The 17216-nt window shown below is 41.0% G+C and overlaps 1 protein-coding gene across 2 annotated transcripts in view; it reads left to right on the plus strand.

Moving 5' to 3' along the window:
- The first annotated feature begins 15908 nt into the window (after positions 1 to 15908).
- Positions 15909 to 17216, plus strand: part of LOC127573061 (alpha-(1,6)-fucosyltransferase) — a 592121-nt gene continuing 590813 nt past the window's right edge. For both annotated transcript variants that reach the window (XM_052020880.1, XM_052020871.1), the window contains exon 1: positions 15909 to 16173. The gene's annotated coding sequence lies outside the window, so the exon portion shown is untranslated. The remainder of the gene's footprint in view (positions 16174 to 17216) is intronic.

The raw sequence follows: 17216 nt of genomic DNA on the forward strand, positions 1-17216 counted from the left end.
TCTACTTGAGAATTCTCTGCCAATATTAACACACTCCTTGTGATAATCCTGTCCCATCTCTGTAAAGCAAACTTAAGCAATGAGAACAAAAATAACAGAATCAAATGAGCTTGATAGACAATGACATGAAACAAAGGTATGTGCAGAGGCTTGGGCTGTGGTGCATAACATCGAAAGGTGCTGACTATTTGGAATCTGATGGGCTTGAGAATCTCCAGATTCTGAGCCACCAAGTTTGAAACTCTTAGACAGAGATAAGCAAAAAGTAACTCTTCACATTTGCTGGGTTGAATATTTCAGACCGGAGCCATTGCCTGGAATCTCCCACTGTAGTACCCCATGCCCATGTTTAATTTGTACAAATGTTGGGGGTTAGTCTTGTCGGCCCAAAGGATCCTACCCTCCCGCAGCATGATCTGATGAGTAACAGGGCCTCTGGCAGTGCAGAAAGGAGGCTTTGTCCTCAAAACAACCCTGACAATCCACAAAGCCTTGCCTGCAGCTTTGTCAATTGTAAAAGCTGTGAGAGAATCTTTATAGATTTTATATGTCTTTGATATTCAAGGACACACTAAAATCCTTAAAAGTGCAAATAATCCAAAAGAAAAAAAACCTATAAATATAAAATAAAGCTTGGTAAAATCATTTCCAATCATTAAAAATTTAAAGAAATAGTTTTTTTTAAAGAAGGAACATATTTTCCTCTTGCCTACAATTCCCACTGCAAACAATGGGACCTCTTGTTTGTTCAGCACACCTAGCTCAGTGCAGAATCCAAGATGTAAATGCTGGGAAAAGTCACTGAGGTGGATATCTCGCTGTTATGACAGCGATAAGATATCCAAAAAGTTGAGCATCACAGCTTTCACTCATTTTAGGAAAATTCCTCAGAAAAGTTCCAAGGTTGCTATTGATAGCCAATTGCTCAGGTTTTGCCAAAGCATCCTGATGTTTTTCAAAAGTCCTCTAAACTCCTTGCGGCAAGTGGACATTACAAGGTGATATTTTCAAGTAGCACTGGCAATCTCAGAAAGAATGCTTTTCTTGCAAGCACTGGTTGTTGAAGGGTAATGGAGCTGTGTCAAGGTCTAACAACTGGAGTGCCAAGCACTGATGTTTGGCAAGTTAAGTTAATAACCCACCAGTTGTCCATTCTTTGTGCAACCTTCAACTGCTTAACTAAGTTGAAAGTAGGTTAAAGCTATATTTCAGCTTAAGACATTACCTTGGCCAACATCATTTGGTACTTTAAGTAGCTGGGGAAAAGCTCCTTCTCCATAATATATTTTCTTTTATATTCTCTAAAATATTTTCTTTTTTCTTTCCTCGTGAGATGAATAATGCAGGCAAGGAGTGCTGCTGCTTCTGAGTATGAAACGCTGGATTTACATACATGGAGAAAATTTTAAGCTTTAGATAGTTTCTTATGTTTTTTAACAACACAGAAGGAAGCCATTTGGCCCATCAAGTCTATGTTGGTTTATACAGCATTCCCATCATCCATTTCCCCACTTCTGTCCTTGTAACCTATTCTGTTTCACATGTCAATCAACTCTTTCATATTTTCCTGCCTCCCACTTACATGAGGGGTATCTTACAGCAGGCAGTTCACCCGAGGCAGCACATATTTGGAATGTGGGAGAAAACTGGAGCACCCAGAGGAAATCCATGGGGTCACAAGCAGAATGTGCAAGCTCCTTACAGGCAGCACCTGAGATCAAGATCAAATCTGGATTGCTGGAGTTGTGAGGCAGCACCATTGTTGATCCCTTCCAAACATTCAGTTTATGTTTTACAATTAACATTTAGCTTAATTTTAACCATAGTTGTAATTTCTTTCACAGTATTAGTCAGTGGTCAACAAGATGCAGCTATATGGCAGTTGCAGGTAATTACATGAACCTGCTAATTACTGTCTTAGTTCTTTGGATTTTTTTTAGTATAAGTACATGAGGGTCTTGCTAATACACAAAGTAATTAGCACAGAGCCCGACTCCACAGAGTCCTGCATGTCCAATGTACACAGCTCAGGATTCTGTTGAGTGGATTCATTCAGTGAATTGAGGGAAAGAACGGTTGTGTTTGTACTTCAAAGAAAAATCTGAGTTGAATTTATGAGTGATGACAGCCTAAATTCAGAGTGTGAGAAACAGTGGAAAGTATAACATTATAAGAAAGCAGGCAAATGATTGACCGGTGATGACTGCAAGGTTTTCTCTCTGTCTTAAAGGATCCACTTCAACTTACAATCCAGTGCAAGATACAAGGGTATGTTCCTTTGAGGTGTAAACCCTAAGGAGAAGATGCTCTATCCCTTGACTACCTAAGAACATTCAAGATGAATATCAAATTGAAGTTAATGGAACACAGTGTAACAAAGATTAATGGTAGGGCAGTAGATTGGGAAGCTTCAGAAACCAACAAAGGATGACTAAAAAATTAATAGATGGAGAAAATAGATTGAGAGTAAGCCAGCAAGAAATATAAAAATAGATGGTAAAAGCTTCTGCATGTATAAAAAAGAAAGACAACTGCTAAAATACATGTTGGTTCCTCAGAGGATGAGACTGGGGAATTAATAATGGAAAATAGAGAAATAGCAGAGTATTTGAATAAAGTTTTATTTCTATCCTTATGGCGGAAGGCACTAAAAGCATTCCCATAACAGTGGAAAAATCAAGGGGAAAATGGAGGGAGGAACTTAAAGTAATCACAATCTTCAGAAGAGTGTACTAAAGCCTAATAAGTCATCTAAACCTGATTGTGTGCTTCCCAAGGTCATAAAAACAGTGGCTATGGAGATAGTGGATGCACTGGATGAAATATTACAAATTCCCTAAGTTCTGGAAAATTCCCAGTAGATGGAAAAATGACATTTAATGCCCCTATTCAAGAAAAGATGGAAACAGAGAGCATGAAACTATGATAAACGAAATGCAAGAGATAGCCAGTAAGTCAGGCAGCATTATGGAGAGAGAAAGAAAGTTACCATTTCAGGAATCAGTTAATGATTTTTGCACATGTCAAAATGCCAGGTTTTGTAAGATAATGCATTGGAGCCCTTACAGAAGGCAGGATGGAAGGGAGTATAAACAAGGTAGCTGTGGGAGTCTGTGGGCTTGTAGTGTATGTTGGTAGTAGGCCTATCTTCTGCCCTGGAGAGAGAGGGAGAGATACAGAGAGGGAAGAGAAGAGTCAGAGATAGACCAGGTTTTATACACTGAGTTAATGTTTAGCAAATTTATTGGCGATCTTTGAGAATGCAATGAATAGGATGGTTAAAGGGGAACCAGGATATGTTTTATTTAGATTTCCAAAAGGCATTCATTATATTACCCTATAAAACATTACTGCACAAGGTAAGAGCCTTGGCATTGGAGATCAACCTGGGGCTGTACTTCCTGTCCTGCTCCTATTTTTTATGGTTTATGCTTTAAAAAAACAGAGAAAAAATGATAAATGGTGCTTAAAAACTATTCCTCTGGTGTGACAATAGAACATTAGGAAACTTCAAGTAATTACACTGATTCAACAAAGATATTGCCTTATCAAACATTCCACACAATCTTATAAAAATATTGCCAAACCAATCCTTATTCACTTCACTGACTTACACTTCATCTCTGAAGCTAAACTTCAGTGCAGCATGAACCTACTGTCCTCTCTCATTCAGAAAACTGGGTGCTGGCCAACAATGGCACAATCATCACAGAGTATCTGACCAGTGGTGGTGAGGAAGGTGATGATAAGCCAATCCATTACCCTTATAACATCCCATTACTTCCTTATCTCACAATCACTTATGTTTTGCAAAGAGTAGACTGTGCAGTCATCCAAGTCCTATGTGCCTTACTCAGCTTCATATTACCCTACCCCTGAGCTTTTCTCCTTTCACATAGAACCCCCACCCAGCCAGGTGTTGGTGCATGAGCAGTAAGAGAAAAATGAAGAGGGGTCTCTGTACCTCAATCAAATTTTTCTATCCGTCAGCTCAGAAACTGACAGTTCTCATATCGTAATGACTGGCTCAGAGGTGAGGTAGGATCTACATGCAGTGACACACTGGATCTAAGTGAACATACAGCCAGGGTGAGAGGAGAGGGTGGTGCAGTTGCCAAATCCCCAGAGGGTGAGGTCACATGAGTTGTGCTGCAGAAGACTGGAATGGGGCAGTGTGCAAAGGAAGGCTGGTGGGCATGCCCAATGAACTGCTGGGTTTGCTTCTGGTGTGCCAGAAAGCCAGGATGCAATGTCCAGGAACATAGGTGAGTAGTGCTTCAGTTTTGCAAATGACTTCGTGCAGAGCCCGGAGCCCATCCTTCTCAACATGGAGATGGTAACCCGTGAAATGTCCTTACTTGCAAGTCCAAACATCATGCAGTGTCTGACAATCAATGCCTCAGCCTTCAAAGTAGTTCAAGCAGAATCTATCCAATGAATGTGTGCTACATTGGAAGCTCAAATGCATGCCATCAAATATTAATGCCATCAAAGCTCCAGATACCATTGTGCAACGGCAGGCCATCAATCTGTCTAAGACGTTACTGAAGCACTGTCCCGTGAGTGCAGCATGAACCTGCTGTCCTCTCTCATTCAGTGTCCCATCCTAACCACTCCCTTGCTGGTGCCTGAAATTCAACAAGCACAGATTGCTGCCACTCATAGTGGGAAAGATGTGGACTGATGCTAAGGAAATTCGTAAAAACGATTTAAAGACAGTGCAAATCGTCAACTAGTCAGGCATGGTCTTTGGAGAGAGAAATGTTTCTGATCGATGCCCTTGCCTCTGAGCTTGGGAAAGATCAAAATAAAACAAGATACAGAAAGAAGGACAGAGAGGGTGAATGACACGCAAGTAGTGGTAACAGCTGAGAGGGGATGGTAAAGGCCACTGAATATCAAAAGGTGTGTCTGGGGGACATGTAAATTGGGGAAGATGAATTGAAACTGGAAGTATCAGTAGAGGAGAAATATGAGATGCAATGTTGGAATGGGGGATTATCTGAAATTGTTGATTTCAGAAGACTCTGATGCCAACTTGGAAAATGCAGTGTTGTTCCTCAAGCTTTTTTTGAGCTTTACCGGAACAGAATAAGAAACCAAATGCAGAGAGGTCAGAGTGGGAGTGGGAGTGGGATCACATACTAAAATGGCAGGCAAATGGAAGCTCAGTGCTGTGCTTGCACACTGAATGGAGGTGTTCGTCAAAGCAGTCACTCACTCTCCATTCAATTTCCCTGAAGCAGAGAAGAGCACACTGTGAACACCAAAAGCAATACTCAAAACAGAGAGATATACAAGTGAATCGCTGCTTCATCTGGAAGGAGCGTTAGGTGTCTGGGCAGCAGGAAGGCAAGTGATAAAGGAACAGATGTTGCTTTGCTTGGACTTACATAGGAAAGTGCTGTGAAAATGGGAATTGATATTGGCAGAGAGAGAAGAGTGAACCAGAATGTCTTGGAGGGAACAGTTTCTTGGAATGCAGCATGCCTGTGACGCTGCTACAGTAAGTTTTTCATTGTACCTGTACCTCACCGTACTTGTGCATATGACAATAAACTTGACTTGACTTGAATGTTAAAAGAGGAGGGGGATATGTACTTGTTAGTGCATTTGGTTAGAGGGTCTGCATTTGGTTAGAGGGGCTGGAAATTATGGAGGTTGATCCATTGAATGTGAAGGCTGGTGGGGCAGGAGGTTAGAACAAGGGGAGGCCTATCCTTGTTCAGAGTGAGAGGGTGAGTGGATGAGGACAGAAGTGCGCGATATGAAAGAGATGCCGTTGAGATCCCTGCCAACTATGGCAGAGGAGAAACCACAGTTGAGGAAAAAAGAAGTCACAAAAGTCACAACAGAAACACTGGTGCAGAAGATATTTTTATCAAAACAGGCATGATGGAGCCAGAGAAACTGAAAGAATGGAATGGATACCTTAGAGGAACCAGGAAGGAGTAGGTGCCCTCAAGATAGCTGTGGGAACCTTTGGGTTTGCAATGGATATCAGCCACAAAACTAGCCCTGGAGGCAAAGAGGTTGTGAAATGAAAAGCAGGAGTCGAAAATGGACCCTTGTGAAAATGAGAGCTGTGGCAGAGGTGATGGAATATAAGAAGTAGCAGGTACTCAGCACCACGAGGAATGATTCGAGCATCGAATGCCTTTGTCATTAGGTGATGTCCAAATATGGTTTAATTAAGTGTGGTATTCATCAGTTGTATCAAGGAAAAGCTGAAATGATCATTGACAGAGGGAAGGTGGGAACTGTAGTGGAAAATAATTTGTTTTTTTATCTGTTTTTTTTTACTCATAAGTTGCAAACATCACTAATGTTCTTGTGAAGGTGGTGGTGAGATGACTTCTTGAGCTGCTGCTGTCCTTCTGTTGAAAGTATTCCCACAATGTTGACCAATGGGAAATTCCAGGATGTAGTCCCAATGATAATGATGGAATTGTGACGTACTTCCAAGTCAGGACAGTCTGCAGCTTGCAGGAGAACTTCATGCACCAGATTTCCTTGTCCTAACACAGGTCGTGAGTTGTGAGGTGCTGTCAGTAAAGCTTAGATAAGTTGCGAAAATGGTTTAGGAAGGCCATTGATGAAGGAGTTAAATATCTTATATCATATAGGAAAAGGGGAATCTCTGGTCACATGGATCCTTTTTGTTTTATTGTTACGTGGCATAAAGATATCAAAGGCAAGGCCAGAATTTACTGCCTTTTTGCTGAGTGTCTTACTGGAGGAATTCAGTGGCTGATTAACCATATAACTCTGGGTCTGGAGTCATAGGTAGGTCACATCAGGTAATGATAGCAGGTTTTCTTATCTGAATCATGTTGTCAACTTGGAATACAAGGATTGCCTCAAAGTTAAGCAGAAATGTGACTGTCCCACACTAAATCAGGATGGGATGCTCTTTCTCCTATCCTCACTATTGGTTGGACACCGGTGACCAACAAAGATCGAATGAGCTGAATAACTCTCAGACAGCAGTTGTCATAGAGCCCTCAACAGATGCAGTGTTGTGCTTGGTGATGAGCACTGTCACATTTGCCTTGGAGCAAATCTTCCCATGGGAACATCCAAGAACAACAAAGTCGAGTCCTTTGTGGTGAAGAAAATCAAACCCTGCCCACAGCTGGCTGGCAGAGCATTAACACACGTCGGATATTTCCGAGACATTCAGAAACATTCAGCACCTTTAAAAAATTAAACATTTAAAAACCAGAAGAACTAAGAAACTCAAAAACAATCAATTTTCCAGCCAATGCACATCCAAACACTCGAAGACACTTTAAGATACCTTTAAATGCAGCAAATTAAAAACATGCTGGTGATTTTTAAAAAATGTTTGGGTGATTTAGAATATTTTTGCACAAAAATACCTGAATGTGTTTTAAAATTAACAAACCCTTAACTGAGGCCTTGGAACAACACACCTTCCATTCAAACCAAGGTGTTTATAAAAAGTTGTGATTCCTCCAACCATGAATGGGGTTATTTTGCAGGTTTTGGGAGGTACGTTCACAGCTTGTGAGCTGCAACTGCCTTGGGAGTGTTTGATGGGAGAGTGTAGAGGAAACTTTACTCAGTATCTAATCTAGGATTGCCAACAGTTCTGTTATTGCAGATGTCATTGAAACAGTTTGGAGGTAAAAGATAATTCTGATGAATGAATATGATGAATGCAAATAAATACTGGCAGCAACAATAACATCAGAATGAGGATGGAAGGAGCTTTAAGAAAACTAGCACTTATTCGTGAAATTTAATACCGGCAATCCTATCAATCAAGCAAATGATTTTTTGACAACATTTTAGTCATTACATGACCACCATTGCTGGGACTGGTTTTTATCCCAAATTATTTAGATAACTGAACATATATTCCCCATTGGATGTGAATTTGAATTTCTGAAACATTGATACCTGGGGATACTCATTCAGTGACGGGGCAACTGTCTTGCCTTTCCCTTAATGTATCTAAATGATGAGTGACCACCAAGTAGCAATTAATTTAGTTTACTTCAGTTAGTTTAATTTATTCTTGCTGCTAAATCAATAAACTCCACTCTACAGAGAATGGGGAAATGCTGGGAATAGTTTGTTAACAGCAGTCTTACAAACTTGGGAATAGGTGGACAACCAATCATAAATAGTTGTATTTTGAGTATTAAAAGAAACTAATCAGTTAACGAGCAACCTACTTTCTCTTAATATCTGCCATTAATAAGTATAGAAATAGAATGAAGGTTTTAGCTGCCAGAAACTGGATGATAATTAGATAACTGGAGTGCTCCCTTTCATTATAACCTGAATGAGCTTGATGATTAGGTGTGAGATACTCCTGAGTCTTCTATACTAGCTCATTCTATATAACACTGCCCATTACTTAAACCTATTTTCCCACTTTATCTGGCACTCCAGGGTTGAATGTGCTCCCAGGGGTGCTTGGTACAAGGCTGCAGACAGAATAAGGAACAGCATCTATAAAGACAAGCTGACCCTAATGGCTGCCTGTCCCAGAAGGTGCAGAACCCAAATTTACAAACACCAGATGTTTGTAAAACTCTGAGTTTCTACCTGTCCTCTTCAAGGAGAGACCTGGTCTGGTAACACTGGTAAAGTTGACCCCAGACATCCCACTGTGTCTGAAGTGGATTTTAGGAAATAACCTGCGGAGGAATCCCTTTCACCACAAATGGTTACCTCAAAATATGCTTGGAGTCCTGAGGGAAGAGGAGAGGTGCAGTTTGTTGTTTGTTTCAGGTCTAAGCAAAGGACTTCAGGCTGTAGTCGTTGTGAGCAACCTTCTCACACAAAGTGCAAGAGCTCATGCCCTATGTTGCTCATTTTTAAAAAAAATTAGATTGTACAAGATGGCATGAGTGAATGTAAAAATGTGCCCTGAATGCATGAACAATGTTTAGGTACATTTTCTAATAAAATAAAGTATTTAATCTTGTCATTAAAAAGCCAGAAACTGGTAGAGATTTGTTCCTGAGTTTAATATTTAATGAATGCTGGCCTCTTCATGAGCTCTTTTGGCCTGGAAGTTGTATTAATCTCGGTTCTTGCACTGCCTGAGACATAATTATTCTTCTTAGATGAATGTTATAAGACTGACAAGGACAGATGTACTAAAGGCAACTATCCAGCTTCTATTAATACAGCAGTACTCCTGACACCCGGTCGCATTTGCTAACTGGTGACTGTTCAAGTACAGCAGGATAACTAAGTGCAGGAAGTGCTTCTGGTTACCAAGAGTCAGTGTTTCTGGCTGTTATCAGAGGACACTTGGCCATGAGAAATTATACAGGAAGGTGAAAGTTCCATAATTTTTACATTCCATAAGAAGGTTATTCTGGAGCCACAGAGCAAGTGGTCAGACATTTGGCATGGAGGAGGTTCAGGAATCCTGTGGGAACTTAGCAGTCACAGACCAATTTTCTGTATTGAGAGAGTGTAAACGTCTTGAAAGCACAGTCCAAAACAAGTACAGTGGACCCTCTCATTACAACCGTTCAGGTAAAGGAAATTCACATTACAGAATTCACAAATTACTCCCAAAATATTTGAGATACAAAATGAAAATTCGCTCTTATGGAATTTATGTGTGAAAAAATAACTAATTAAACACAAAATGTGAAAGAAACAACAAATTTTGTCAATTTTTGTCAAGGATTGGTTTTATGGAAAATCATGATACAGTCAGTTTTCTGGGAACACAACCCCTCCGTAACGTGGGGCCACGGTGCATGTTGCATTGCAGGGCAACTGCTTGCAGAAGCAGGTACAGGGCCAGTGGCAGAGAGAACAGTCCAGCATTTCTGCAATGGCAGACAGAGTTCATATGTGTGTTGCCTCCCTAATGCCAGAGGATATCATGAAATGGGGACAGAAGTTTCTGTGAAAAACAAGTTGCTGGAACTCTCTTCCCATGTTGAGACCAATGACAGAAGAAAAAAATGATGGTCATATAGTCGAATTGTCAGCCAAGTAGATGCAGCAGCGCCACGTGTTAGTCGATATTACCCTCAATTTCCTGTGTAGTATTATACCCAATGCTGCGTGTTCATGATTATTATCCCCAATTTCCTTTTTAAGTATTACTGTGATTGCATGTGAAAGTAAGCATAAGCTCAGTGAAATAAAGCAGATGAATGCATGGCTGGGAAAATGGCAAGGGAGAGAGGGATCTAATGCTACGCTGGACTGGATCATTTGATTGAACTCTAATCTATGACTCTTTTATCTGTCTGTGACGGTAACACATGCTGCTCACTGTCCTTCAACATGCCTGCTAAGTTCCTGACCGAGGCAGGCAGACTGATCCCTTGGCACAAATTGATGCCACTCAGTGTCCATATTGTGTGCTTGCACATGCCGGTCACAGGCAATTGACATAGAAACCATAGGTGATACTTCTCAGCCATTTCCTTTGTTGGGATGGGAGGAGTATTGTGTTCACCCCTCCATCCCAAAGCAGGACAGAACTGAGAACCATAACTGGGGCTTCCATGTCGGTCATCTGGGAGGGTCAACTTCTCATTGGCTGGTATTTTGGACAAATAATGAGATAAGCACCATTAACCAATTCCACCGCTCCAAACCACCCTCACCCAGGAGTCCCAGCCTGATTCAAACACCCTGTGAAGACTCGAGGGTCTCATTCATCTGGAGGCCTTTCATCACCCACTCGCCCAGTTCTGCCGAAAAATCTCAATGGAGCTGGATCACTGAATGGTGGGACCACTGTCCAACACAAAGGGTGACTCGAGAAAATGCAACTTATTATTGTTATATGTCCTCCTCTAGGCAGGATGACGCCATGTTCGATGTGATATTTGTTGTATTGCTTCCCACTCATTTTACCATGGGTATTAAAACTTGTATTTCTAATTTACCCATGACATTGTAGCATGTTCCAATGTGTTTCTCAGGAACGGCAATGACAAAAATCAGAAGGTGAGTCAATGAAAGCAATTGATAAATCAGATAGGCTTTAGGGAATGCCTTAACTGAGGGAAGAGACGTGGGAAGATTTATGGAGTGAAATCCAGAACTTGACCCCAGACTGATGAGCAATAAATCCGGGATGCACAAGATCCCAGAGTTGGAGGAATACAGAAATCACTGAGGCTTTTAAGATTGGAGGAGGCTGAAAGGGTAGTGAGGGATGAGGGCATAGAAGGAAGACATGGTTGAGAATTTTATAAATCGGATATATGTGACAGAGTTTTGAATTACTTCACATTTATGGAGAGTAATTGCTCTTTTGAAGTGATCCAAAAAACTTTGAGAGTGTTCCAACCATTCTGTTGCAATTTCCTTACAGTTTGTCCGTTTTAATGTCAGTGACATAACTTCAACAGACAACCCCCCGTGTATCTGTCAAAAGGCAAATGGTTGTCCATAATTTTTTTATCATCGATACAAGAGTAAATAATGAATTCAGTTTACCCTTTTAGCAGGGTTACGTAAACTATATTTCATGGACTTGACTTCAAAATTAGAGTAGAGACCATGCTTAATGCCATTAATTAAATTTGTAACAACTCTTGTGTGAGGCATGCATCACAAATATTAACAACTCAAATTCTGAGGGTTTCTATTGCATGAAGGTGCTTGTCTCTTATCCACATGTTACTTTTACACAAAAGCAAAATACTGCATTTGTAGGAAACCTGAAATTAAAATAAAAAAATGCCGGGTTTGATGTCTCTTCAAGAACTTGGAAGTACAGATAAAATTGTGTAGCCTGCACGTGCAGTGTGAATTTCCCTCATACTGTAAATGGAGGTTGGAGATTTTGTAAAATCTGGTAAATTAAATGATTCCTTGCACTATAATTTGCACTGTGGTATTATTAAGTTATTGACAGGTCATTTGAAAAATAATTCAGTGGCTTATTGATAATGGTCATATCATCAGAAATTTATGGAACGCAATGAGTCCATTTGCCTCATTGTGTCTTTGCCAACAAATAAGATTGCTACATTTTCATTCAAACCTAATCCAGGGTGCTTGTGGCATCATTGACAAAAGGTAATCATATGTTTGCTGAAGCATACACTGCAAGAACTCTGATTATTTCTTGCAAATATATCTTTGGATTGGTTTCAGCAATCTGAATTAATTCTGTTCAGGAGGATACATCTTGAATCTGAGATGTTTACAGCTTCCTTAGACATTTAAAATGTAAGTAAAAATATCGTAGCAAAACTATTTACAGCCTGTGATAAGTACAATACTCATTTCAAAGCTGTTTCCTTCGTCTTTTATATTTAATTTGCCGATACACTGCTAGTGAACAGTTGTTCACTTCTTACGATGCGTTCTGATCTGTTCGTAGTTAACATGAGAACTTAATGAGGTCACAAGATAACTCTATTCCCATGTGTAAATGTGGTGCATGTGGCATGATTATATCATTGGGATCCTCTCCTGGAATCATAGAGTCATACAGCACGGAAACAGGCCCTCCGACCCAACTGGTCCATACTGACCAAAATGCCCATCCAAGCTACTTCCATTTGCCCATGCTGGGCCATATCCCTCTGAACCTTTCCTCTCCATGCACCTGTCCAACTGTCTTTTAAAAGTTGTTATTGTACCTACCTCAACCACTTTTTCCAGTAGCTCATTCTACATACATACCACCCTTTGTGTAAAAAAGTTGCCCCTCATGTTCCTATTAAATCTTTCCCCTCTCACCTTAAACCTATGCCTTCTAGTTCTTCATTCCCCAACCCTGGGAAAATGCATTCACCCTATTATGCCCCTCATAATTTTATACACCTCAATAACATCACCTCTCAGTCTCATATGCTCCAAGGAATAAAGTCCCAGCCTGTCCAACCTCTCCCTATAACTCAGTACTTCAAGTCCTTGCAAATTCTTTCTGCACTCTTTCCAGTTTAATAACATCTTTCCTACAGCAAGGTGACCAAAACTGAACACAATACTCCAAGTGCAGCCTCACCAACATCCTGTGCAACTGCACCATGACCTCCCAACTTTTATACTCAGTGCCCTGATGAAGGCCAGCATGCCAAAAGCCTTCATTGCCACCCTATCTGCCTGTGACTCCACTTTCGGAGAACCAGGTACTTGAACTCCAAGGTTCCTTGATTCAACAACGCTCCCCAGGGCCCTACCGTTCACTGTGAAAATCCTACCTTGATTTGACTTTCCAAAATGCAACATCTTGCACTTATCGGAATTAACCTCCATTTGTCATTCCTCGGCACAGTTACTCAGCTGATCAAGATCCCCCTGTAATTTTTGATAACCTTCTTCACTGTCCACAATATCACCTATTGTAGTGTCATCTGCAGACTTACTAACCATGCCTTGTACATTGTTAAACAAATCGTTGATATAGATGACAATAATTTTTATATTTCAAGTCAAAGTTTAAGTTATAAAGTCTGGAGTGTTTCTCAGTGTCTGTCAAAAGCACTGAATATTACAATAATGACCATGCCAAATGGAGGCCAGTGATTTTTAATTTGATTCATTTCTCAGCAGAACGATAGCAGGTATCAAATGCTGACCCAGAACTTAAACCTGCCTCCAAACCTCAGCAGGGTGGGATAACCACATTAAAAACATTTGAATAAGCTTAGTTCAGAAGCATAATTGTTGTCCAGAAATACTGTTGCAAGTTTACTGCATATTTTTGTTCCAATCACATTGATGTGCAACCTGTTGCATAATTCAATATCAGAATCAGGTTTATTATCACTGACATATGTCATGAAATTTGTTGTTTTGTGGCAGCAGTATAGTGCAAGACATAAAAATTACCATAAGTTACAAAAATAAATAGGCAGTGCAAAAGAGGAATAACGAGGTAATGTTCGTGGATTCATGGACTGTTCAGAAATCTGACGGCGGAGGGGAAGAAGCTGTTCTTGAAACGGTGAGTGTGGGTCTTCAGGTTCCTTTATCTCCTCCCCAATGGCAGTAATGTGAAGAGGGCATGTCCCAGATGGTGAGGATCCTTACTGATGGATGCCACCTTCTTGAGACACCGCCTCTTGAAAATGTCCTTGATGGCGGGGAGGGTTGTGCCCGTGATGGAGCTGGCTGAGTCCACAACCCTCTGCAGCCTCCTTCAATCCTGCACATTGGAGCCTTCATACCAGGCGGTGAAACAACCAGTCAGAATGCTCTCCACCATACACCTGTAGAAATTTGCAAGAATCTTTGGTGACATACCAAAATTAAGTGCTACAATTATTACAATACTATAATTAAATGCTACAATGTTATTGATTAGCAATGATTTTAGAATCAGAAATCAAGAAAACATCCATACAATCTTACAACCCTGAATAAACACAATCTTTGTACTCTTAGATGGGTGACACGGTGGTGTAGTGGTTAGCGTAACGCTATTACAGCACCAGCGACCTGGATTCAATTCTGCTGCTGTCTGTAAGGAGTTTGTATGTTCTCCCCATGTGTCTGCATGGGTTTCCTTTGGGTGCTCCGGTTTCCTCCCACATTTTCAAAGATGTACAGGTTAGGAGCTGTGGGCATGCTATGTTAGTGCTGGAAGAGTGGCGACACTTGTGGGCTGCCCCCAGCACATTCTCAGCAATGCAAAAAGATGCATTTCACTGTGTGTTTTGATGTTCATGTGACTGATAAATAAATATCTTAATATATTAAATATCTGGGCTTTCACTGGGCCCAAATTGAGTGTTCGTAGTCTTATCTACTATAATGCATTTGCTTTTATGGTTCTATGTCCTTAACATGTAAAAAATATTTTACAACAATAAGTTGTTGATGTTTTATCGGTTCCTTTTAAAAAAAGAGCAAATATTTCATCACCAAGAATTATTAATAACTTTATATTAAGGGAATATGGCTTGTAATATGGCTTCAGTATATGTAATGTCCGTAATGAAAACAAATGTATTACAGTAAATTAGGAGGCAAACACTTATTCTCATCCCAACGTAATTGCAAATATTTCATCCACTAAATAATGGTAATTATATGTAATAGGAGATGCATTACTTAATCAATTAAAGGGTGTTTATGGGCAATTAATAGAACTATTCTGATTCCAATAGTTGTGTATTCTGATCATACAAGTTGTACCTGACTGAAAATACATTACCATTAATTAGTGGAAAAGTGCAAATTAATGATGACTTGCTTCTTTTTAACTGCTTCATAGCAGGGTTAATGTAAATTATTAATCTATTCATGCCATTGCATAAACAAAGTATCTGAAGCGACTTGAAAGATAATCTTGATCATTCAAACAACAACTTTCATTACTTGTGATAAATATAAATGATTGGCTACTTGTGTGCAGATACGTTGGAAACTGGAATCGTGTACTGGCTTTTGCTACTGTTAATAAGTGTGGCCAGTTCTCTGGAAGTTCAATTCATAAATATTTTGCAATATACCTTTAGTCCACAAATATATTCACAGCAAAACATTGCAGCGCAACATTCTTTCTAAAGTCTTGCTGCGCTTCAGTACTATATTCATGATACATTAATGATAAACAATCAGTGTGGATCATTTTCATCAGCCTAATAGGGGGCTTGGAAGGATTTAAATATGCTTCAGCAGTAAAAAAAATACATTCAGGCTCATTATCCGTGCGAGTATTTGCAGCGGAGGAGAATGTTAAGGTTCTCATGGTTCAGATCTTAATAATATACGGAGTGCTTAATCGATGAACGTGTTTACGGCACACTGGACAACAACAGCAGTAATAAACGCGCACACGTTCAGAATGGAACAGGACAGGGGTTTCGGGCAGACTGGAGTGTAAATGCTCAGCCGGCTCTCGGTGTGCACCAAGTGGACGGGGTGGGGGACATGCGCATAGCGTGTGTGTGTGAGAGAGAAGGGCTGAGCCGAGCGGAGCTGTGAGCAGACTCACTCACTGAGTCAGTGAGGCCGGCTGGCGGCCGCTCTTCCCGCGCCTGCTCGCTCTCCCCTCACAGCTGTTCAGTCATCCTCTCCCACACACGCACAGTCACCACACTGGAGTTGCAGCTTCCGCCAACTTACTCCCTGGCGCGATCCACCATCTGAGAGCCTTTTCTTTTTTTTTAAAATATAAAATTAACATCCTTCAAAAAAACAAGCGACGGAGGGAAGCCCGTCAGCGGAGCCGGAGCCTCCCAGCGGCAGGTCTGTAGCCCCCCCCCTTCCTCCCTCCGTCTCTTTCTCCGTGCGCCTCGTTGTGTGTGTGGATCTCCCGAACGGGAGAACGGGCCGGAGCGGCACCGCTCAGCCGAGCCGGAGCTCCTGGCGGGCGGCCTGTCGTTGCTGCTGCTCCGCCTGTCTGGAAATAGCGGTGGGCGGCTTTAACACATCCTCAGCAGCAGCCTCTGCTGGACCGTTATAACTCGGGGCCTTGGCGTCTCATTATGAACAACAGGGAAGGGACGGGAAAGGGGGGGAAATCCATGTGACACGGGACCTTTCCGTGCGCTGGGCTGAGGAGGCTTTGCTGCCGAAGGAAAGTCGTTCCGCTTTATTTTGAAAGAAAGTGAATTCAGTAATGTGCCAGATTATACACACTGCAGGCAGCTGCTGTAAACGTTCCCACCCCTTATGTATAGTCAAGTTAAAATCCGTCCTTTTCTTGGAAGTGGAAAGGGTTATATTTTTGACAGTGAACATTCTGCATGGTGTTTTTAAATTAACATGTTTACACTTTAAAATGTTGTGTCAGTTGGCTACACACGGGGTAATGTTGGACCGTTGTGTTTGGTTGACATATGCGAGTTGTTCGAGTCAGCTTGGCGTTTGAAAGTGACTTCTGTTTGGACTCGCTTCTTTGCAAGTCAGTTGTTGCACGGAGTGAATGAAAAAGGAAGGTCGGGTGGGCTCTCGATTTCGCCCTTCTTTGTTGCTTCCGGGAAGTTACATGGTCAATTACAAGATGCCATGGTCTTACTCGAGAACGAATGATGAACGACAACATGGTCACTTAAAATTATATGCTTAAGAGTTTCAAAGTTGAAATTGACAAACTGCCTTTTGACCTGAACACAAGTCAATTGGCTGCATTTTGAATTAACTAGAGGTGAAATGTTTTGAAGAGGAAAGATTACCTTGACCTAATCTGTGGGAGAAGTTTGAGATGTGTTTATGTCAGGAACTAGGGGAATGAGTGAATTTTCCATGTGTATGAGGTTTTCGGAGAGGTTGATTTGTTAGGACAGACC

The sequence above is a fragment of the Pristis pectinata genome, chromosome 1 (assembly GCF_009764475.1).
Source record: "Pristis pectinata isolate sPriPec2 chromosome 1, sPriPec2.1.pri, whole genome shotgun sequence".
NCBI lineage: Eukaryota > Metazoa > Chordata > Chondrichthyes > Rhinopristiformes > Pristidae > Pristis > Pristis pectinata.